A 24,892-nucleotide genomic window follows, 5' to 3' on the forward strand; every position below is an offset into this window, starting at 1 on the left:
GGCCCTAAACCCCCATAATCTTAAAGAGAAAATCTTTAGAGGTTTTAATTAAACATTTTACACATTTGAAGTCTTATTAATGGTGCTTTAAGTGTCAATGTAGCATGTAAAAGGCTTTGTACAGACAGGTAAAAGTTCCATTTCTGAGTAATAAAATTAACACCGCTTCATGTTTGACTTGAAAACTATCAGATTTTATTTTTGTATAATTTAAGGAAGGTAAAGTTAGGGGACTAAAAGACTAAATCGGCTTCTACAGATCAATGATTTAAATGTAACTAGTGTGTTGGGATTTTATAGTTAAAATTATATTTGTGTATATAACATAACTAATCTGTAAATTGTAATAAATATATTTGCAATTATTAAATGTTAAATTATATTTTGGTTCAACTTTATATTATATGTATCAGTATTTTACAGTGGTTTTGGAATTACTAAGCAGGATTAGTATAATTGCGAACAACATTATAGTAGTAGAAGAATTTGGTTCTTGAAGTATTATGAGAGGCCCTTCTAAGAAACTGAAGATTTGATTCTGAAATTGGCCCTAGCTTTTCAGTTCTGCTGCAAAGAAAATTCAACTGGATATTCACAGAAGCAATAACATTCAGATACTTGGCTTAGCCTAGTGCTTATGTAGCAGGGAGATCTCCGTTTTGTGCATTATTTATTTTTTTTTTTTGAGACAGAGCCTTGCTCTGTTACCTAGGCTCCATTGAAGTGGCACGATCTCAGATCACTGCAACCTCCGTCTTGTGGTTTCAAGCGATTCTCCTGCCTCAGCCTCCCGAGTAGCTGGGATTACAGGCACCTGCCACCATGCCTGGCTACATTTTGTATTTTTAGTAGAGATAGGATATCACCATGTTGGCCAGGTTAGTCTCGATCTCCTGACCTCGTGACCTGCCCGCCTCGGCCTACCAAAGTGCTAGGATTACAGGTGTGAGCCACCGTGCCCGGCTGTTTTCTGTGTTATTAATCATGATAATCATGGTATTGTAAAATCATGATGCGCTCTCATTTACAAAAGTGGGCCAGGTATGGTGGCTCATGCCTGTAATTCCAGCACTTTGGGAGACTGAGGTGGGAGGATTGCTTGAGGCCTGGATTTCAAGACCAGTCTGAGCAATACAGTGAGACACCTCTACAAAACAAAAACAAACTGGCCCATGGTGTCGCACACCTGTGGTCCCAGCCTATAGACCTAGTTACTTGGGAGGCTGGGGCAGGAGGGTTGCTTGAGCACAGAAGTTAAGGCCTGCAGTGAGCTGTGATTACACCATTGTACTCCAGCCTGGGTGACAGACTCATCTCAAAAAATAAAGTCAGATGGAATCATGCTTTAATACTGGATACATGGATCATTGAGACTGCCTCAAAAGAAAAAAAAAATAACATCAGAAAAAAATTTTACTCTGAAAAGAAAGCATTTGGGTTATGGCAACCCTATTAATGGATTAAGCCCTATTTGGTTTATGGCAACCTTATTAATGGATTAAAGAATAATAGCACTCTTAATTCAGGTACTTTCAAGATGAAAGGATAATGAAGAAAAGTTATTAAGATACATTTCTGAACTGGAAGGAAAGAAACTAACATTTAGTTGCAGTTAAACAGTATTTAGTACAAACTGAGTTGACATCCCCGGGATATAATTTTATTTCTATCTTGGGGTTAATTGAAGCATGTCTGCCATTCCCCAGTAATAAATGGTTACATTTACGTTAAGCCAGATTTATTGCTATGCTTATCCTGATATTTTGTACAAATTGTGTTATTTTTCTTTTGTACTTTAGTAGAAAGTTAAAAGCAAATATTTAATTGCTGACCTCAGAATTTCTTGTTTTTTTGAGACAGGGTCTTGCTCTGTCCTCCAGGCTGCAGTGCATTGGTGCGATCTTGGCTCACTGCAGCCTCAACAGCCTAAACCTCCCGGCTCAAGCGATTCTCCCACCTCAGCCTTCTGAGTAGCTGGGTCTCCAGGTTCACACCACCACACTCAGCTAATTTTTCTGTTTTTTGTACAGATGGGGTTTTGCCATGTTGGCCCAGCTGCGACCTCAGAAATTTAGATAGTTACTCAGATTTGGGAATTTGATGTTCTCTGGCATATTCTCATTTGGAGACTTCATTTGGACTCTTCTCTGTACCTTTTTAAAATAAAAATGGGAAATTTTCATTTTTTTCTCATAATAATACATGTTGTTTATAAAAGCATCTAATACAGAGATATACAAACACATTTTTGGTACATTAAAAGATAATGCTTCCCAGGGTGCCTTTCTGAGCTGAGAGACTTAATTTCCTTTTATCTGTAAAAAGAGGTTTTGAGAGTTATTTAATGATATACATGTTAGCTATTTGGAATCTTTCCTTATGAACTTAGTTGAATGTTTTGTGATGAACACAAAACACCAATCTTCTTCCTGGGTGTGCTCCAGCGAGACAAGTCTGTGTTGGTCAGTTATAACTTTAAAATACAAAGGCAGCGTGATACTGAGATCTATAATAATCGGTATCATAAAGAGGATACACAAATCTCTTCTAACCCTGCTGACTTTGAGGATTCATCAAGTAGGACCTATGATGCTTTTAACCAATATGTTTCAGTGGCAGATTTGACATCAGGGAATTTAAAGAGAACTAACTCATTCTACACATGGAATGGAGAAGGCGGTTGAGAGTAGGGGTTATGTATTACCATGTAAGCAATTTGAGTTACATCAGTGTTCCACCACTGGCAGACTCCTTAATCTCATCAGGGAGAGACAGGGAAAACTAGGTTTGTGGAAAGTAGGTTGCTTGATCCACAGGGAGGATACCCTAGAGATTGAATGAGTCTGAGAGCCACAAGGCCTGGAAAGCTGTACTACAAGGGAAGCAGCTTTGGAACAATTTTTCAGGTTTTGTTCTTTTAATGTTTTACACTTCCCCCTTTATCTCAGTAATATCCTTTCCGTTTCCTCCTGCCTTTATTTGCTGAATATTTTATTTTCACTGCTGTTCTTACAGATCCTTACCAAGAAGAAGGATGAAGAACTTAATAGCAAAAGAAGAGCACAATTGCCAGAGATGCAAGAAGAAAGGACCTCACACAGTTCTTGACTTTTCTACAAAGCTCATTGCACATTTTCCCACTAAAATGTTGGGTAAATATTTACACTTAAGACTGGATTGGCCAGGGGTGGTGGCTCACACCTGTAATCCCAGCACTTTGGGAGGCCAAGGTAGGAGGATCTCTTGAGCCCAGGAGTTCAAGACCAGTGTGGGCAACATGGCAAAACCGTCTCTACAAAAAAAAAGAAATTAGCTGGGCATAGTGGTGCATGCCTGTAGTCCCAGCTACTCAGGAGGCTGAGTTGGGAGCTGTGATTGAATCGATTGAATCACTGCACTGCAACCTGGGCGACAAAGTGAGACCCTGTCTCAAAAATGTTGGGGGGAAAAAAAAGGATTAACTTTCAGAAACATTCCAAGGATGTTCAGGGTCAAAGAAAGAGGTGGTAGTAAAGCTGAATAATGCTACTTTGGGTTAAGCCTTCTTTTCTTTCTTTTTCTTTTCTTTTTTTTTTTTTTTGAGACAGTGTCTCACTGTCACCCAGGCTCTGAAGTACAGTGGCATGATCACAGCTCTCTGCAGTCTCAACTTCCCAGGCTCAGGCAATCCTCCCACCTTAACCTCTTGAGTAGCTGGGACCATAGGTGTGCACCACTTGGCTCACCTATTTTTTGTAGAGACAGGGTCTCTCACTGTGTTGCCCAGGCTGGTCTTGAACTCCTGGGCTCATGAGCTGCCTGCCTTGGCCTCCCAAAATGCTGGGATTACAGGCATGAGCCACAAAGCTTGGCCTCTTTTTTTTTTTTTTTTTTTAATGTATATAAATAGAGATGGGGTCTGGCTATGTTGCCCATATAGCAACTCCTGGCCTCAAGCAGTCCTCCTGCCTTGGCCTCCCAAAGTGCTGGGATTACATGTGTGAGCCACTGGGCCTGGCCAAGTTAATAGCTTTCCCAAAGTCACCTCTCTTATCAGCTTTATTGAAGTTTCATCCACACAGCCTTGTCTGACCAGAAACAAGTGTGCCACAATCATCAGATGATGTAGAATCACAGAATTTAAATGTCCTCAGAGAAAAGCTACAGTAAGCTTTTAACTAAATTTGTAGAAAGTAATTACAAATTTCAATTTGGCTAGGGATACCACATCCATTAATTCTAGTGTCATTATTAATATAAGATACATTGTTAATTTATGAATTTAATATGCGAGCAAATCAGCTGAGACCCTTCTTTCCTAGAATTAATAGGCTGCATTGGAGTACCAGAGTATTCTTGCCACCACACCAGGGGTTTTAGCTCTTTGACAGAAGATTGGCTTTGGGTTTCTAGTGATGCTCTGTTGTGTCCACCAGATGGCGTTATCTTCCGTCTGGGAGTGCCTGATGGACGCCTGTTACTAGGGATCTGGTTGCTATTGCTCCCCTGGAGGTCGGTCCCCCAGTGTGTAAACAAGCTGGAAAACTGCCCTGCGCTGCCCATTCCAGGCCTACCTGGCCCAGTGTGACTTCACCTTTTTGTGGTAATTACCCAGAAGTAGGGGTTGTTTCTTATGGGAGAACCAAGGTTTGCATTTGAACACAAACAAAGGAACTGATTTTTTTTTTTTTTTTTTTTTTTTTTTTTTTTGAGACGGAGTTATGCTCTGTCACCCAGGCTGGAGTGCAGTGGCGCGATCTCGGCTCACTGCAAGCTCCGCCTCCCAGGTTGACGCCATTCTCCTGCCTCAGCCTCCCGAGTAGCTGGGACCACAGGTCCCCGCCACCACGCCCGGCTAATTTTTGTATTTTTAGTAGAGACGGGGTTTCACTTTGTTAGCCAGGATGGTCTCGATCTCCTGACCTCATGATCCACCCACCTCGGCCTCCTAAAGTGCTGGGATTACAGACGTGAGCCACCGCGCCTGGCCAGGAACTGATTTTTTTTTTTAATCTGCTCAAAGAGAGAGTAAAATGAGCATTGTGCCGGGCGCGGTGGCTCATGCTTATAATCCCAGCACTTTGGGAGGCTGAGGCGGGCAGATCACGAGGTCAGGAGTTCAGGACCAGTCTGGCCAATATGGTGAAACCCCGTGTCTATTAAAAATACAAAAATTAGTTGGGCATGGTGGCGCATGCCTGTAATCCCAGCTACTTGGAAGGCTGAGGCAGGAAAATTGCTTGAACAGGGACCCAGGAGGCGGAGTTTGCAGTGAGCCGAAATGGCGCCACTGCACTCCAGACTGGGCTACAGAGGGAGACTCCGTCTCAAAAAAAAAAAAGAAAAGAAAAAAAAAAAGAGCGTGGTGATTTAGGAGATTGGAGGTGAGATCGAAGAGGCTGGTGTCTGATATTTGCTGCGTTTTGTGTGTTAGAGTTTTTCCACTTTGTCCCTCTCTTTAGTTGTTCAGCATTCAGTTTTCTGTTGCATTTCTGTGCATCAGGGCAGGCATTCTCAATGGGAGGAGGATACCATATTGCTTCTGGAATGGCGGATCACTGTGTTTGATGACAGAGTGGTACATGTGACTGTCCTGAAAGAAGGCAAAAAAGCCAAGAACTTTTGGGTTGGGGGTTAATGCTAGTGTTGCCGGTTTCCTTCTTTGAGCTAATAGCCAAGGCCAGGTAGATAACACACTCCTGTTTGGTAGGTTGATATTAGCTACTTGGGAGGCTGAGGTGGGAGGACTGTTTAAGCCCAAGAGTTTGAGTTGAGGTTGATATTAGCTCCATATGAGCTGAAATCAACAAACCTAGGTGAGGGGCTGTCCTTAAGCTACTTCCAAGTGTACAGAATGGAAGGCATATAGTGTCTGTATGTAACTTCCCCATGCCTGCAGTGACTGAGGCAACTTTCAACCTTATGGTTGTGGTGCTTTTTCTTTTCTTGTTTTTGCTTGATTTGACTGAGTAGGGAGGGCAGGGGTTTCTTTTTGGCATCTCTAAGAATTTACATGGGAGGTTTTTTGTTTTTATTTTTACCACATGTCTAGAAACGTCTAAAATGTTTTGCCACATTTTCTAGACATCCACCTCTGAATGCATTCCCTTCCCCAGGACAATTTGCTGCTGAAAGTCACAGCTCAATTGGCCTGGGGTGTAACCCAGTACTGCCTGAGGGAAGTTACTTCTTATTATTAATTTTTAGATGGAGTTTTGCTGTTGTTGCTCAGGCTGGAGTGCAGTGGTGTGGTCTCAGCTCACTGCAACCTCCGCCTCCTGGGTTCAAGTGATCCTCCAGCCTCAGCCTTCCAAGTAGCTGGGATTATAGGTGCCCACCACCATGCCTGGCTAATTTTTGTATTTTTTAGTAGAGGCGGGATTTCACCATGTTGGCCAGGTTGGTCTCAAACTCCTGATGTCAAGTGACCCACCTGCTTCGGCCTCCCAAAGTGCTGGGATTACAGGCGTGAGCCACCGCACCCATCTGGGAAGGTACTTTTTTAGAGGAATATTGAATTACAGAAGAAGGGTCTTGCTGAGAAGTCCAAAGATGGAAGCAGGTGTATGTTCTTGAAATTAATTTCCCAGGTTATTTCAAACGGAATGAGAAGTTATGCTAAGCCAATGTCCCTTCTTATCCCTCCCACTCAGCACAGACCCCTCTGGGTTCTTTGGGAATGTTTGCCTCCCTTGATCAGGTTTCATCTCCCCTCTAAAGGCTTCCCTGATGATGACTCCATCTCTATTATCTGCAGAACTCTTCATCTTGTTTTCAGTATTACAATACCCTCTACAGCTTTTTCAGAAACTATTTTTTCTTAGAGACAGGGTCTTGCTGTTTTGCCTAGGCTGGAGTACAGGCAGTGGCACGGTCATAGCTCACTGCAGCCTCAAACTCTTGGGCTTAAACAGTCCTCCCACCTCAGCCTCCCAAGTAGCTAGGACCACGGGCATACACCACAATGCCTGGCTAATTTTATTATTTTTGTGTGTAGAGATAGGGTCTCATTATATTGCCCAGGCTGGTCTCAAACTCCTGGCTTCAAGAGATCCTACTGCCTGGGCCTTTCAAAGTGTCGCAATTACAGGCATGAGCCACCTCACTTGGCCCCTGTATGCTTTTTTATCACTGTTCATGTCACATTGACTTTTAATTGTGATTTGCCCTTTTCTTTCTTCCTCTGTGGTGGAAGGGTCTGCGCAGTGACCACAGTATTTTAGACACACAATATACTTTTCTTTAACTCAAGTGACAATTTCTATAGCCTCTCTTTTCCAACACACAGGCTCCCTCCCGACATAACAAGTAATTTATGAATTCATTTCAAAGAACAATTTTATGTGTGAAAAAGTCTATCTTCAATGTTTACATTATTTTTTATTTGTAGTATTTGAGTTTTTTTTTTTTTTTTGAAAAGCTATCATTATTAGTGATGACTTGAAACCTAAGGTTTTAAATCAGTTAATGTAAGGTCTCCTTGACTAATCTTTCCAGTGGTAGCCTGAGGTTCACTGAAACATTGTCATTGCTATGAAAGGCACTTCATTATGCAGGATATCATTCATATCCAGTTTTGTAAGATGGCTGAGGACATTGTTTTTTAAACTTTTCTGTTTTTTAAATTGACAAAAATTGTATATATTTACTGTCTACAACATGATGTTTTGAAATATGTGTACATTGTGGAATGGTAAGTCAAGCTAATTAACATATGTATTACCTTACATACTTAGCATTTTTTTGTGGTGAGAACCCTTAAAATCTACTCTTAGCAATTTTCTTTTTCTATTTATTTATTTATTCGAGACAAGCTGGAGTGCAGTAGCGCAATCTCAGCTCACTGTAATCTCTGCCTCCTGGGCTCAAGCAATTCTCGTGTCTGCCTCCCAAGTAGCTGGGACTACAGGCGTGTGCCACCACACCTGGCTATTTTTTTGTATTTTAGTAGAGATGGGTTTCATCAGGTTGCCCAGGGTGGTCTCGTACTCCTGAGCTCAGGTGATCTGCCCATCTCAGCCTCCCAAAGTGCTGGCATTGCAGGCGTGAGCCATCACACCCGGGCTTTTTTTTTGAGACAGAATCTTGCTCGGTTGCCAGGCTGGAGTGCAGTGGCATGATCATGGCTTTTCAGCCTTAACCTCCTGGGCTCAGGCAATCCTCTTGCCTCAGTTTTCAGAGTAGCTGGGACTACAGGCTCGCAACACCACAACAGGCTAATTTTTAAGTTATCTGTAGAGGTGAGATCTCCCTATATTGCCCAGGCTGGTCTTGAAGTCCTAGGCTCAAGTGTTCCTCCTGCCTCAGCCTCCCAAAGTGTTGGGATTAGAGGTGTGAGCCACCTCACCTGGCAAATTTGCAAGAATATAATACATTGTTATTGACTATGGTCACCATGTTGTACAGTGGATCTCTTGAACTTATTTCTCCTAACTGAAATTTTGTATCCTTTGAGCAAGGTCTCCCCAACCCGCTTCTTGTTTTTTATTAACTTATTGAAGTACAATTTACATACAATAAGTTTCACTCATTTTAAGTATGAATTCAATGAGTTTTAATAAACACGTGGAGTCATACAAACACCACCAGAATCAAAATATGGATCATTTCCATCACCCAGAAAGCTCCCTCATGTTCTGTCGTATTCAGTCCCCTTCCCAACGGCCAGCTTTTGGCAGCCATTGATCTGCTTTTCTCTTCTTTCTTTCTTTTTTTTTTTGAGAGACAGGGTCTCACTGTCACCCAGGCGGGAGTGCAGTGGTGTCATCACGGCTCACTGCAGCCTTATCTCCCTGGGCTCAGGTGATCCTCCCAACTCAGCCTCCTGAGTAGCTGGGACTACAGATATGTGTGACCACACCCACCTGGTTTTTTGTTTTTTGTTTTGTTTTTGCTTTTTTTGTTGTTGTATTTTTAGTAGAGACAAGGTTTTGGCATGTTGCCCAGGCTAGTCTTGAACTTCTGGGCTCAAGAGATCTGCCTGTTTTGGCCTCCCAGTGTGCTGGGATTACAGGTGTGAGCCACCACATCTGGCCTTTGATCTGCTTTCAACACTATTTTAGCTCTTCTAGAATTTCACAAAAATGATATCATATATACAGCATGGACCCTTCTGTGTTGGGCTTCTTTAGTGTAATGCTTTTGAGATTCATCTGTGCTGTTGAGTGTCTCAGTAGTCCATTCCTTCTGTTGAGTATATCAGTAGTCCATTCCTTTTCATGGCTGAGAAGTATTTTGTTGTATAATTATACCACTATTTGTTCATTTACTAGATAATAAACATATTCATATATAAACACATATAAATTTGTACCTATTATGAATAAAGCTTCTATGAACCATTGAGTACAAGTGTTTCAGTGGACATATGTTTTTATTGCTTTTTGATAAATCCAGGAGTGAGATTGCTGGATCATATGGTAAGTATATATCTAATTATATAAGAAACTCCCAAACAGTTTTCCAAAGTGGCTATACTACTTGGCAGCAGCGTATGAACTCCAGTTGCTCCACATCCTTGCCAACACTTGATATTGTAAGTCTTTTTAAGTTTAGCTATTCTAGTGGCATCTTATTTTGGTGTAAATTTGCATTTCCTTGATGTTTAATGATATGGAGCATCTTTCCATATGTTTATTTGCATTGATAAATACCTTCTTCAGTCAAGTGTCTCTTCAAATCTTTTGTCCTTTTTTTTTGAGCCAAATTGTTAGTATTTGTATGGATTTGTATATGTGTGTGTGTCTTTAAAAACATATTCTAGGCCAGGCACGGTGGCTTACGCCTGTAATCCCAGCACTTTGGGAGGCCGAGGCGGGTGGATCACGAGGTCAGGAGATTGAGACCATCCTGGCTAACACGGTGAAACCCCGTCTCTATTAAAAATACAAAAAAATTAGCCAGGCATGATGGCAGGCGCCTGTAGTCCCAGCTCTTTGGGAGGCTGAGGCAGGAGAATGGCGTGAACCCGGGAGGCGGAGGTTGCAGTGAGCGAGATCGCGCCACTGCACTCCAGCCTGGGCAACAGCGCGAGACTTCGTCTGAAAAAAAAAAAAATAAAAACATATTCTAGATGTAAGTCCTTTATATATGTTTCGCAAATATTTCCTCCTAGTCTGTGGCTTGCCTTTTCATTTTTTAAATTATGTAATTTGGAGAGCGGAATTTTTTAATTTTGCAGAAGTTCAGTTTATCAATTTTTTCTTCTGTGATTCATGCTTTTCCAAAGGTCTTAGAAGTTTTTCCCTAAGAAGGCCATGAATATTTCTGTTTATGTTTACTTCTAGAATTTTTGTAGTTTTTTTTTTTTTTTTTTTTTTGTGAGCCAAAGATTTTTTTGTTCATTTCTTGCATTTGAAGTACTCTTCGACAACATCCTTGGCCTGAGACTCCGTTCTATATTCCTTAACTACTACACAACTGCAACCAACCACTTACCGGGTTTCCCCTCTCTGTCAGTTTTACAGAGGCCTACCCATTCTTCTAGTTTCTTGTTGTCATCAACCTTAATTAGGTTGATCTGGTGTTCAGCACAAAGGGCCTCCACCAACTTGACATACATAGGCTCATCACAGTTGGATGCAAGCACACAAAGATGGGCTTGGCGCTTGTCTAAGGCTTTGGCAGCTTCGCGAATTCCACGTGCTAGGCCATCATGGATGAGGGCGGTCTTCAGCACTTCTTGTAAAGCAGTATTAACGTCCATTACACCTCCAGCAGCAATGCCTTCCTCGGCCATGGCGGTGGGTTACGGGTGAAGCGGAATCTCGAACGCACCCAAGCCTCCGCCTCCGCGCGACTCCGCGGCGGCAGGGAAAGAGCAAGTTTTGTAGTTTTAGCTCTGACATTTAAGTCTGTCATTCACTCTGAGTTAACCTTTGTATGTGTTATGAGGGCAAAGGTTAAGCTTCATATTTTTGCACATGGATATTCAATTGTTGAAAAGACTATCCTTTCTCCATTGAGTAATTTTGGCATATTTATCCAACTTCAATTGACTGTGTAGATGGATCTATTTCTGGACCCTGTATTGTTTTTTTTTTTTTTTTGAAACAGAGTCTCGCTCTGTCGCCCAGGCTGCAGTGCAGTGGCTCGATCTCAGCTCACTGCAAGCTCCACCTCCCGGGTTGACGCCATTCTCCTGCCTCAGCCTCCGGAGCAGCTGGGACTACAGGCGCCCGCCACCTCGCCCGGCTAGTTTTTTGTATTTTTTTTAGTAGAGACGGGGTTTCACCATGTTAGCCAGGATGGTCTCGATCTCCTGACCTCGTGATCCACCCGTCTCGGTCTCCCAAAGTGCTGGGATTACAGGCTTGAGCCACCGCGCCCGGCCAGGACCCTGTATTGTTTCATTGATCTGTATCTCTGTGCTTACATAAATACCACACTGCCTTGATTACTGTAACTTTATAGTGAGTCTTGAAATTACTTTGTTCTTTTTCAAAATGTTTTTTTTTTTACTCCAGGCCCTTTCCATTTTTTTTTTAAAAAACAAATCTTTATTGTCTAGAAATACATATTTAAAAAATCCCCTTCAAAAGATGCTATTCACTCATTTCCCCATTTCCTCTTCTTCCACACCTCTGATATAAAGGCCATTATTACACCTTATTGAAACTTCACCTAGATGTCCAGGCAATGCATCATTTATGAATTCTGTGTCTGCAAGCTGCCCGTTCATATAGCCATCTACAGATACCAGGTAGCCCTTATACTCCATTCCCACTTAAGCTTCATCATCACTGGCTCTCCTGTTAATCCACTGAGGAAAGATTTGAGATTGCGGGGTAAACTCATCGTAACTAAAGGGAATGTTGTGGCCTATTTGCCACCGACCTAGCTGCTACTCTCCTGTCCCTCCTAACTCAGCAGGTATTGCAGGTCCCGAACCACTGAGCTCCAAGAGAAATGGCTGCCAAATAGGAGTGTCACCCTTTGCATTTCTATTTGAATTTCAGGACTAGCTTATTAATTCTTACCAAAAAAACGCGGGGCAGGTGGGGGGTGCTGGTGGGGCATTGAATGGGATTACACTGACTCTATGGATTGATTTAGGAAGAGTTGACATCTTAACAATATTGAGTCCTTTGACCCATAAACACACTATATCTCTCCATTTATTTGAGTCTTTTAAAATTTCTCTCAAGTATTCAGTAGTATTCAATATATTGATCTTGTACATATTTTGTTACATTATCCCTAAATATTTTCTTTTTGAGATACTATTGTAAATTGTACTTTTCTCATTTCAATTTCCACTTCTTTGCTAGTAATATAGAAATACAATTTATTTTTCTATATTAACTATCTTGTGACCTTAGAATATTTTACACAGATGATCACGTCTTAGAATAAAAATAGTTTTGCTTCCTTCTTTCTCATCTGTATGCTTTTTATTTATGTTTATTTTGCTTTATTGTACCGGCTAGTATACCAAGTACAAAGTGAAATAGAAGTGGTCAGAGGAAGCATCCTTACCTTGTGTTTAGGATCAGTGATATCTTCTTTTTCATTCCTGATCTTGGCAGTTTATGTCGTCTTCTCTGTCTCTCTCTCTTTCCCTCTCTTTTTTTGCTTATCAGTCTGGCTAGAGGTTTATTAATTTTATTGATCTTTTCAAAGAACCAGCTTTTGGTTTCATTGATTGTTTTCCAATTGTTTTTTATTTTGCTTTATTTTGTCCATTGATTTCTGATCTGTAGTGCATTTTCTTTCTTCTGCTTTTTTGGGGTTCAATTTATTCTTTTTCTAATTCTTAAGGTGGCACTAAGACCACTGATTCAAGACCTTTCTTTTCTTCTAATATACATATCTAATACTAAAAAGTTCCCTATAGGCACCATTAGCTGCTTCTCACATGTGTTTACATGTTGTGTTTTCGTTTTCATTCAGTTCAAGCTATTTTCTAATTTCCTGTGTGATTTCTTCGACCTATAGCTATTGGAAGTGTGTCATTTAGGCCAGTCACAGTTGCTCACACCTGTAATCCCAGCACTTTGGGAGGTCGAGGCAGGAGCATCACTTGAGCCCAGGAGCTCGAGACCAGCCTGGGCAAAATAGGGAGACCCTGTCTCTACAGAAAAACAAACAAAACAACAACAACAACAACAAAAACCTGGACATGGGGGCACACATTTGTGGTCCTAGCTATTCAGGAGACTGAGGTAGAAGGATTTCTTGAGCCTGGGAGGTTGAGGGTGTAGGGAGCTGTGATTGTGCCACTGTACTCCAGCCTAGGTGACAGAGTGAGACCCTGTCTCCAAAAAAAGAAAAATTAAAAGTATGTCACTTAATTTTTAAATTTAAACATTTGAAATATCCCAAATATCTTGTTGACTTCTAACTTGATTTTATGGTGCCTAGATAAAATTACTTTCTTTTATTCGAATCCTTTTAAATGTATTGAGATTTGTTTTATGACCTAGCATATGTCTATCTTGTAGAGGGTTCCATATATGTTTGACCAAAAAAATGTGTATTCTGCCTTTGCTACTGACATGTTCTCTATATGTTGTTTAGGTCAAGTTGATTGATAATGTTGTTCAAGGCCTCTATATACTTACTGATTTTCTAATTGTTTTATAAATTGATATTCCAAGAGAGGAGTATTGAAACACCAACTGTAACTGTTCAACTGAATTGTTTATTTCTGCATTCTCTACTGTCAGTTTTTACTTTCTGTGTTTTAGGGCTCTTTGCTAGGTGCATTTAGATTTATTATTGTTTATCTTCCTGATTTTGCCCCCATGGGGACATTTTGAAAAGTCTGGAGACATTTTTGGTTGTTGTAACTGGGGAGATGCTGCTGGCACCTAGTAGCTAGAAGCCAGAGATACTGCTTAACTTTCTGCAATGCCTGGACAGGCTCTGAAACAAAGACTTATTCAGCTCACAATGTAGAGACTAAGGTCGAGAAACCAAGTTTCTTTTAATACTTAATACCTAAAGCTGTAGCAATTTTTAAATAATAAATGCTTCTCAGTTTTTGGTATGCCTTTGGTTCATTTTCAGATGCCTGAAATGTTTATTTTTTTCAGTTTTTTCCAGTTTTATATTTGCTTTTGAAGAGGAGAATTTGCAGATCTCTTCATAACACCACGAAATGGAAGTCTGTCCATCCTTTAACATTTAACCTGTTGGTGTCTTTATATTTAAAGTAAGTTTTTTTGTAGATAGCATTCAGTGGGATCTTTTTTTAAAAAATGCAATCTGAGGCCGGGCATGGTGGCTCACGCCTGTAATCCCAGCACTTTGGGAGGCTGAGGCAGGCGGATCACGAGGTCAGGAGATCGAGATCATCCTGGCTAACATGGTGAAACCTGGTCTCTACTAAAAAAATACAAAAAATTAGCCGGCGGGCAACTGTAGTCCCAGCTACTCGGGAGGCTGAGGCAGGAGAATGGCATGAACCCAGGAGGTGGAGCTTGCAGTGAGCCGAGATCGTGCCACTGCACTCCAGCCTGGGCAACAGAGCAAAACTCCATCTCAAAAAAAAAAAAAAAAAATGCAATCTGACAATGTCTGCCTTCTAATTGGGAATATTTAGACCATTTACATTTAATGTAATTATTGATAGAGTTAAGATTAAATCTATCTTGTTTTTGTTTTCTGTATTTTTCTTTTCTTACCCTTTTTTGTGGATTATTTTTTGTGACTCCATTTTATCTTCATATTGGCTTATTAGCTACACCTCTTTATTTGATTTTAGCAACTGTTGTTTAAATATATGACTTTAACTCATCATAGTCACAGTATACCTTTAAATAATATTATACCACTTCATGTATATTACCTCACTTGTGTGTGTCTGTGTGTGTGTGTGGGAGCACCTAACAACAGTATGCTTCCATTTCCTCCCTCCTGTCCCTTGTGCTACTGTTGTGGTGCCTTTTTTCTTGTACAAAAGTTATAAGCCTACAATATGTTGCTATTATTTTTGCTTTAAAGAGTTCATCATCTTTTAAAGAGATTGAGAATTAGAAAACATCTTTATTTACCACTTGTTTACCATTTCTGCTGCTTTGTGTAGATCAAATTTTCTATTAGGTATTATTTTCCTTCTGCCTGAAGAGCTTTTTGAACATTTCTTGTCATGTAACCTTGCTGCTGATGATTTCTCTCAGATTTTGTCTGAAAAAGTCTTTACTTCTTCCTTCACTTTCGAAAAATATTTTTATTAGCTTTAGAATTCTAGGTTGATGGTTTTTCTTTCAGTATTTTAAGAACTGGATGTGATAATGGCGTGACTTTTTTTTGAGACAGGGTCTCCCTCTGTCACCCAGGCTGGAGTGCATTAGCACCATCATGGCTTACTACAACCTTGAGCTCCTGGGCTCAAGCAGTCCTCCTGCCTCAGCGTCCCTCCCAAAGTGCTAGGATTACAGGTGTGAGCCAGTGCACCTGGCCAAGTAACTTCTTTAAACTCTTCAAGTCCCTGATTTTGTGCCAGGCTCCTTAAAGTTAAAATGTTAGACGAAACACCTGTCTTCTCAAGTTAACTGTTTTGTTACCTTTTCTCAGTAACAAAGTCTGATATTGCTCTTGGGCTTATACCCATGTTTCCTGTCATTTTTTTTTTTCTTCCCTTGTGGGGTTACACATTGGCCTATCAAGAGCCTTTGACTCTGAGCCTAATATTACTTCCTCATGCTCCTGTGTTTCTCTATGCTCCTTACCAGCACACACATTCTCTTTTACTGACTCCTTCTAAGAGTAAGTTGGAGAGATTAGACCTCTCTGCTTCTTTCCTAGTGCTCTTTCCAGTGCTGTAAAGAGAACCTGGGCATTCGTCCAGAGAGATTTGAGGTTGAATTCCAGCTTTCCATTTCCACCAGTTGTGTGCCCATAAGTAAATTATTTGAGTCTTAAGAGGCCATCTGTAAAATCTGAATAATAATAATATCTCTTAGAGTAGTTGGGAGGATTAAAGTAGGTAATATATGACAAATTCTTACACCATATTTGTCTCATAATATCAAATACTCACATAGTATATATTATGATATAAATCCCGATTTACAGATGAGGGACCTGAAGCATAGTAACCTGCCCAAGTTACATAACTAGGGAATGGCAGAGAACTAGGAGTGAAACCTAGTCTGGCTCCAGATCCCATGCCTCTAACTACAATGCTTCACTCCTTTTCTAGGTAAATGTTAATTCCTTCTTTTTGGATTAGATAGAGTTGGACTTTAACAAATGAGTACTCTTGACTGGGTGGGTGTTGGGGGAATGGGGCAGTTAAAGGGTAGCAAGGCAAAGGATATTTCAAGTAGGAAAAATAGCTTTGGAGAAAAGGTAGAAATGAAAGGATATGGATATGGGAAACATGCTGGGGAAATGGCTAATAGGCTGGTAAAGTTGGGTGGAGGTCCTGGGGGATAGAGAAGGATAGTGGGGGATACAGTTTGCTGTGTAGGGTAGGGTCTAAATGATAGAGTACTTTGAATGCTGTGCTAACAAAGTTGGTCTGTTTTATTCTACATAAAGTGACAAACTATTGTGGGAGTGACATGGTCAGATGGGTTCTTTTGGAATAGCTCTTGGATCATTTGGTGGATGGATTGAACTGAGGAGCAAGTATAATAGGGAGATCAAGTAGAATGCTCTTCTTAAAATACAGCCGCTGAGGTAATGAGCTCAACCAAAGGGATGGTTAGAGTAGAAAGGGGGAGCTGTGGAGGTGTAATAGTTGGCAGGATTCAGGGGCTTATTAGACCAAGGAGAAGGAGAAATCACAAAGGAGTCAGCTTTACTAGGCTTGGTGACAAGGAGGAAGGTGATGTTTTCATTGAGATAGGAAATTCTGAAAGGGGAGCAGGTTGGTGGAGGGAGATGTAAGAGTTCTGTTTCACATGAATAACTGGCCATTTGTAACACCTTATTCCCCTTTCTCATTTGTGGGAAGCAGTGAGGTAGATCACCTAAGGGAAATTTTGTAGGACAGTCCTAAGGGAGGAGGGAAAGAAGAGAAGGGCTTAGGTAAAGAGAGGTGAGATTCACAGACCAGAGGCAGGTTCAAAGCAATTTCAGAGGTGAAAGTTTTTGGGAAGTCCTATGAGTAGATTGGATCAAAAGTTTGCTCCCACAAAACCCCTCAACCCCTGTTATCTATCATTTTTCCCCAAGTCCTAGCTTGGCCAAAAAGCAGCCAATCCTGGCCGGGCGCGGTGACCCATGCCTGTAATCCCAGCACTTTGGGAGGCCGAGGCGTGCGAATCACGAGGTCAGGAGTTCAAGACCAGCCTGACCAAGGTGGTGAAACCCCGTCTCTACTAAAAACACACAAATTAGCTGGGTGTGGTGGTGTGTGCCTGTAATCCCAGCTACTCAGGAGGCCGAGGTAAGGGAATTGCTTGAACCTGGGAGACACTGGTTGCAGTGAGCCGAGATTGCGCCACTGCACTCCAGCCTGGGCAACAGTCAGACTCTATCTCAAAAAAAAAAAAAAAAAAAAAAAAAAAGAAGCCGCAGCAATCAATCCTTCAAGGAATGATGGAGGCTAGAGCCAGGTGCCTATGGAGCTGAAGACTAAAGAGCCCTTCCTGGATCTTTTGGACTCCTGGGACCTCCTTATGACTGTAGAGGTTGTGGGGAGAGGCCCAATAATGACTGAGATTGAATCTGCTGCCACCCCAGTGGAATGAGGACCCAGAGCAGATCACATTTTCTTTAGTTGTAATTTAATTAAATTTTTTTTTAGAGACAAGGTCTTACTCTCTCACCCCAGTCGGAGTGCAGTGGCATGATCATAGCTCACTGTAGCCTCCAAATCCTGGGCTCAAGTGATCTTCCAGCCTCAACCTTCCAAGTAGCTGGGACTACAGTTGTGCACCACCGTGCCCAGCTAATTTTAAAAATTCTTTTGTAAAAATAAGGTTCTACTTTTTTGCCCAGGCTGGTCTCAAACTCCTGGCTTCTAGTGATCTAGCCCCTTGGCCTCCCAAAATGCTGGGATTACAGGTGTGAGCCTCCATAGCCAGCAACATTTTATTTAAGAAAATAAATGAGGCCGGGCGCGGTGGCTCAAGCCTGTAATCCCAGCACTTTGGGAGGCCGAGACGGGCGGATCACAAGGTCAGGAGATCGAGACCATCCTGGCTAACACGGCGAAACCCCGTCTCTACTAAAAAAACACAAAAAATTAGCCGGGCGAGGTGGCGGCGCCTGTGGTCCCAGCTACTCGGGAGGCTGAGGCAGGAGAATGGCGGGAACCCGGGAGGCGGAGCCTGCAGTGAGCTGAGATCTGGCCACTGCACTCCAGCCTGGGCGACAGAGTGAGACTCCGTCTCAAAAAAAAAAAAAAAAAAAAAAAAAAAAAAAAATGAATATGCCACTTCTTATTCCTCATCATATTCAAACTGTTATGCATATTTTGTTTGAAAGGTTGATTTATGCATTTGTTTCCCAGTAGACCATAAAGTCCAAAAGAACCGTATCTTAGGTTATAAAGGTGGGCCCAGTGCCTAGCATGCAGCTTGGTTTTCTCACGAATTTGTTCATTCAGCATCATTTATGAGTACTGTGAGAGGTCCTGTGCTATGCGCTGAATATCCATTTACTCACCAAATATTTATTGAGCACTTACTGTGTGCCAGGGTCCGGGCCAAGTGCTGGGAACACAGATTTGAATAAGACTGGCAAGGTCTCTGCTCTCAAGGAGCTTACACCTTAAGTGGTGGAGTCAGGAAACAAAAATAAGATCACAAGAAGACTTCAGATAGTGATATGTGCTGTAAAGACAACAGAAGAGAGTGATGTGATAGGGAGAAACTTGCAGGGTATCTTTGGATACAATAGTTGGGGAAGGTATCACTGAGGAGGTAACCTTGACCTCAGGCCTGAGTGGTAGGGAGGAGTGGGTCATGAGGTAATCACAGGGGAGGCTGGGATGAAAGATGGCTTCAGTAAGCAGTAATAAATACGGGGGAGAGAACTATGAGACGACGGTGGCTGGGCCAACGGGCCAGATCATGGGGAGACTTCAGGAAAAAAATTTGGATTTATTCTCTGTGTAACTGGAGGGCTTTAGATGGTGAGAGTGTGGGGTGCTACAATCATATTTTCTCTTTGCTATTGATCCTCTGGCTATTGTGTAAAAAAATAAAAAAAATAGCAGGCCAAGTAAGGAGGAAGGGAGGCCAGATGAAGAGGCTGTTTGGATGGTCTATGTAGGACATGATGGAGGCTTGGACCAGGAGGCTTGGACCGGTGGAAGTGGAAAGAGGGAAGATTTGGGGTATATCTGAAAGGAGGTCAAATTGACTGGATGTGGAACGTGAGGAATGAAATCTACGGTGGCTCCTAAGTTGAATGACAAGCCAACCCGGATTGCCTGAGACTGAGGGCTTTCCTGGGACATGGAATTTTCAGGGCTAAAACCAGGACAAGTCCCAGACAACCCAGGATAGTTGGTCACATTACTTTTAGGTTTTTGAGCCAAACAATGGAGTGAGTAGCTGGTGCCATATACAGAGATAGAGACGACTCAGGGAGAACAGATTTCTAGAACAGAGTTCTATTTTGCCCATGTGAAGTTTGAGATGCTAATTAAACATTCACACAGAGATGGAGTAGGCAAATGTATATACACATCTGAAGCCCAAGGAGGAGATCAGATTCAGATAGAACTCCGGGAGCCAGCAATATATAGATGGTATCGAAAACAATGGGGGAGATTACTTAGGGAGAGTATGTAAATAAAGTACAGAAAAGGGCCTAGGGTGGCGTTTGGATATGGAAATTTTGAGGGTAAGCAGAGGAGGAGCAGTCATCCAAGGCATTAAGAAGGAACAGTCAGTGAAGTAGGAGGTAACCCGGGAGAACGTGGTGTCATGGAAGCTTGGAGAAAAATGAGCTCCATGAAGGAGAGAGTGGTCAACTATGTCTAATCCTGCTGAATAAAATGGAGAAAGAAAAGTAGATTAAAACATAGTCCCTGCTCCCAAGGAGTTTCAGTGTAGTGAGGAGATGGGAGAGTCAATTCCTAAACAGCCATGAGTGCTCTAGCAGTGAGAAGCACAGGCTGCCAGGCAAGTACAGAGGGCTCCTTCCTGGGCTGCATTTGGAAGGAGAATTGGAAAACAGGACATGGGTGGAGAAGAGTTCTTCAGGTCGAGGAAGCCACAGGCACAAAGGCACACTCAAGGAACTGTAGGGTTTCAGGATGGCTGGGGCACAGAGTGGTGAAACAAAAGGAGGCAGGAAGTGCAGGGAGTGGGGACAGCCAGGGCTATCACATGCGACAGAGAGGTCACCTAGGATGGGAACTGAAAAGTGTTGGATTTAGCAACCTGGACATAAGGGTCTATCTTTGCCAGAATAGTTTCAGCCATTTCAAGGAGTTGTGGGCACAAAAGCCAGATTATGAGTAACTGGGAAGCAAGGAATAAGACACCCTGAGTGCAGAGATCACTCATTTAAGAAACTTGAAGTAGAAGGAAGGAGAGTGGTAATGTGGCATCTGGGAGTGGGGGTGGGTTTGTGGTTTTTTTTTTCCCTCTATAGTAGAAATCTTGAGCTTAGTTATAGGCTTGAGGGAAAGAACTAGAAGTGAGGGAGAGCTTGAAAATATAGAGGTGAGGAGATAATTGATGGAGTAAGAATTTTGAGAAGCTGGTGAGGGATGGGCACGTGTAGGGTTGGGGACATGTAAAGTTTAGCTTTGGATAGGAGCAAAGAGAGACAGATGGGTAGAAATATAGATAAAATTGTTAATAGTAGGCTTAGGAAGACTGAGGGGAAGTTGTTCTTTTCTGATTGCCTTTATTTTCTCTTAGAATAATGATGAAGTCTGCTGCTGAGAGCAGCTGTAGACCCAGCAAGAGGTATATGGAAGGCTAGAGAGTGAATTTACAGGGGTACAAACTTAATTCCTCCGGTGGCTGGATGTGATATTTTTCTGGGCAGGAGCAGAAAAGTGGATGGATTAATCCAGAGTGGCATCTTGCAGTGTTGATACAGCTGAGGACAAATGGACAAGGATATTAGCAAGGATAAAGTGACAGGCTATGAGTCTGGACTGAATAACGCAGGAAGTGGAATGAGGCTTTGGTTGATAGATTAGGAGGAAATGTACTGAAGGAAGAAGGCAAGGAGCAGGTATAAAGAGAAGAAAGGAATCAGGGTATGAGAAGGACCCAAACTGTTCTCAGGAAGTAGGACATTAGAGTTTAAGTTTTCCAGGTTGGAGCAAATCTGAGTGGTGAGAAAGTCCAAAGTGAGGCCTTGGGTATGAGTAGGTTATTAGAGGCTAGGTGAGTAGCCCCAGAGTTGAGGGAATCAACGTATTGTAAGGTTAGGACACTGGATAGATAGTTCATTCACATTAGTGCTGAAATCACCCAGAATGAGAGGGAGATATGGGAGGGAGAAGAAGCTGCTGAACTGGGAGCCAAGGTCCTTGATGAGCGGAGAGGACTGACCAGCAGGTTGGTGGGTGACAGAGACAAGAGAGGAAGAAGCTGATTGGCTGAAGGCAGAAACAGTTTTTACAGAGATGGAGGCATAATTGTGCCTTATAATTTTATTGAACTAAATTGAACCAAAGTGCTACATTAGTCCCAGGAAATGCCAAAGTCGGCACCAGCTGCTATTTTCTAGAAAAACCCCAGAACACACATTAAAGTCAGCCCTGAAAGAGCATTGCCTACCTAGAAAGAGCTGTCAAGTCAAGAAGAGACCCAGAGAAGAAATGTCAACAGGTGGACTACAGACGGGGCCATTCTTCTGGGCTCCACGGGCCCATATCTTGCCCCGACAATTTCAGTCCTCTCCTCCCCCTCTGGGGAACTGTCAGTGCCAGCTCTCTGCTCCATGACACATCCTGGCAGGAAGAGTCAGCCAGCCATCTTGGGCTGGCGTCAATCCCAGGAGAAGCCAGAGCAGAGGCTTTGAGAGATGGAGCTGAAGGAAGCACATTTCAGCGCACTTTTCTACGGAAGAGCAAGGGCTCATTAGCCAAAATGATCATTTTCCCAGGCCTGTTCTCAGACCAACTTAAAAATCACCTGGGCTGTGTCTCCACCCTTTCACCCAGGAGTACAAGTTGCTTCCTGCTCAGACAGAACCCACCCTAACCTCAGCCCTTCTGGAGCACAGGCACCACTCGTACATTGCTTCTGCTTGTGAGTGATGTGAATACACACAAGGCACACTTCCAGGACACTGCCGTCCTGTTGTTCTCCTGTTTCATGGGCACTTGTTCTCCAGTCTCCTTTGCAGGTTCTTTCTTATTAACTTGACCTCTGACATTTGGAATGCCCCAGTTCTCAGCCATTTATCTCTGTTTCCTGTCTCCCTACACTCATTTCCTTTGTGATCTCAACCGGCCTCAGGGCTATAATACCTTCTAGTCACTGAAAAATACTAATGCATATCTCTACTCCTTAGTCTTCTATTAGGTTGGTGCAAATGTCATTGTGGTTTTTGCTATTGTTTTTAATGGCAAAAACTGAGATGACATTTGCACCAACCTAATAGTCTTATACATCCACTCACCTTGTTGGCATCTCTGCTTGACTATCTCATAGGCATCTCCAACTTAACATGCTCAAAATTGAACTTCTGATTCCCCCAACTCCCTGCCACACCTGCTCTACCTGCAGTCTACCCCCATCTCAGTGAATAGCAACTCTATCCTTCTGGCCGCCCAGACCAAATCCCTTGGAGTCGTCCTGACTCCTCTTCCTCTAAATACAGTCTATCAGGAAATCCTGTCAGTTCTACCTTCAAAAGATACCCAGAATCTTAACTCTTTCTCACTGCTTCTTCCCCCGACATCCTGAACCAAGCCATCATCATGTCTTGCTTGGATTATTACAATAGCCTCCTAACTAGAATCTGCTTCGACCCTGTTTCAAACAGCAGTCAGAGTGATCCTCTAAATACGTGAAGTCCTGAAGATCATGTCACTTCTGCACTCAAAACCAACCAACCATTTTCTGTCTCATTTAGAATAAAAGCAAAACTCCTTACACTGGCTTGGAATGACCTGGCCTGCCTCCACCCTCCATCCTCATCTCATCCTGTTCTCTCCCTCATTCACCCTGCTCCAGCCTTACTGGCCTCCTTGTTGTTTCTCAGACACTTCAAGGCTGCTTCCGCCTCCAGATCTTTGCACTTACTATTTCCTCTGCCTAGAACGTGCTTCCCTGCTATCCACACGATTTGCTGTCTCCTGTCCTTCAAGCCCTTGTGCAAATGCCATTCTTCTCACTGAGGCCCTTCCTCACTACCCTATGTAAAATATACACAATATAGGACAGCAGCACCCACTGTGTTCCTTTTGTTCCCTTTACTCTGTCCATTTCTCTCTATAGACTTATCTTCTGAGACCACATGCTTATTAAATGTGAACTCCGTGAGAGGAGGGACACTCTGTCCTTGCCCACAGAGGGTATCAATAAATATCTGTGGAACCAGTGCAATTCAATATACATGGTTGTGGGGAAACCTCAGAATTCTGCCATCCTCTGGATGCTAGCACTAGAATGGCAGTTTTCATAATGAAACCCTTCTCTTTCAAGTCCTTATAGAGGTATGACTTTAATTAAGCAGCTAGTGTGTCTGAGCCCTTGCATATTTACAGAGCCATATCTCGAATGCCAGCAGAGATGGCTGTTGCCTTCCTTTCCTTTGCTTCCTAGTTCTTAGAAGAAAATCAACAGTGGCTAGTGACCTTGCCTGCAGGTGAGCATAACTATTAAACACCAGCCCTCAATGCAGATTGCTGTTGTGGTTATTCTTTAATAGAGCAAAGGAATCTGTTACAGTCTTCTTGTAACTATGTGCGTCTCTTGGCCAAATATGTTTAAATGATGTAGCAAATGCCTCAATATGAACTTTCTACTGATCAGGTTTTCAGGAGATTTGAGTTTTGGTCTTAACTCTACTGTGGAATTGCCACAACTCTGGGTACTTTCCTGAATTCTCTAGTATCTTCGTTGGGAAAAATGTAATTTTGGGGGTAGATGATCACTAAGACCCTTTCTTGATCTAAAGTTGTGGTTTTCTCAGAACAGAAGAGCTCCTATTTGTGAGTCACTAGAAACACACATGATTATCTCTTTGGCTTTCCCATTACACACAAAAAGCCTTTTTTTCTGTGACTTTTATATTGGTGAGGACTTTTTCATTTTTAGGGGCAGAAACCCAGCTCAAACCAACTAGAAAGGAAGTAAGAGGTCTGTTGGCACCTATAGCTGGAAATTTAGGGGTAGAGCCTCTCTGGCAAGCTGGATCCCAGGGCTCCCAGGATATAAGGAGGACCCAGTCTCTCTCCGTCTTCTGGCTTCACTTCCTCCTGTGTTGGTTTCACTTTCAGGCAGGCCCCACATGACGACACCAGCAACAGCCACACAACATGTGCCACCTTCAAATGCAAGAGGAAAAGGGCTTCTTCCCAGGAATTTGGGGATCTTTAAAAAATGGAGTCTCATTGGTCTCGTCTGAGTCCTGTGTCCTTTCCTGAACCAGGGAAATGGAGAGTTGTCAGATCTCTGGCCAGATCTGTGTCACAGCCCAACCCTCAGTGGAGCTTGAGAGTAAAGGTGGGGAGCCCACCCAACCCACACAGGCTGAGAGTGGCAGAGAGTAGATAGATGTCAAAAGGAAACCTGGGGCTATTAACAGAAGAAGAGAGAGTAGATGCTGGAGAGGTAAAAATAATGGACATTTATTTCAGTCCTCATTGAGGGTTTTGTTTTTTTTTTGAAACAGAGTCTTACTCTGTCACCCAGGCTGGAGTGCAGTGGCACTATCTCAGCTCACTGCAATCTCCACTTCCTGGACTCAAGCTATTCTCATGCCTCAGCCTCCCGAGTAGCTGGGATTACAGGCGTGCGTCACCGAAAAAGTTTTGTATTTTTAGTAGAGACGGGATTGCACCATGTTGGTCAGACTGGTCTTGAACTCC

At 42.5% G+C, this 24,892-nt stretch overlaps 1 pseudogene across 1 annotated transcript; it reads right to left on the bottom strand.

Annotated features, from left to right (window-relative positions):
* Window positions 1-10,276: 10,276 nt before the first annotated feature.
* LOC105547057 lies at window positions 10,277-10,797 on the bottom strand (annotated as a pseudogene). Its single transcript, XR_001007175.1, has one exon. The product of XR_001007175.1 is annotated as a 40S ribosomal protein S12 pseudogene (transcript).
* Window positions 10,798-24,892: the final 14,095 nt, after the last annotated feature.

The sequence above is a fragment of the Mandrillus leucophaeus genome, unplaced genomic scaffold, assembly GCF_000951045.1.
Source record: "Mandrillus leucophaeus isolate KB7577 unplaced genomic scaffold, Mleu.le_1.0 Scaffold38, whole genome shotgun sequence".
NCBI lineage: Eukaryota > Metazoa > Chordata > Mammalia > Primates > Cercopithecidae > Mandrillus > Mandrillus leucophaeus.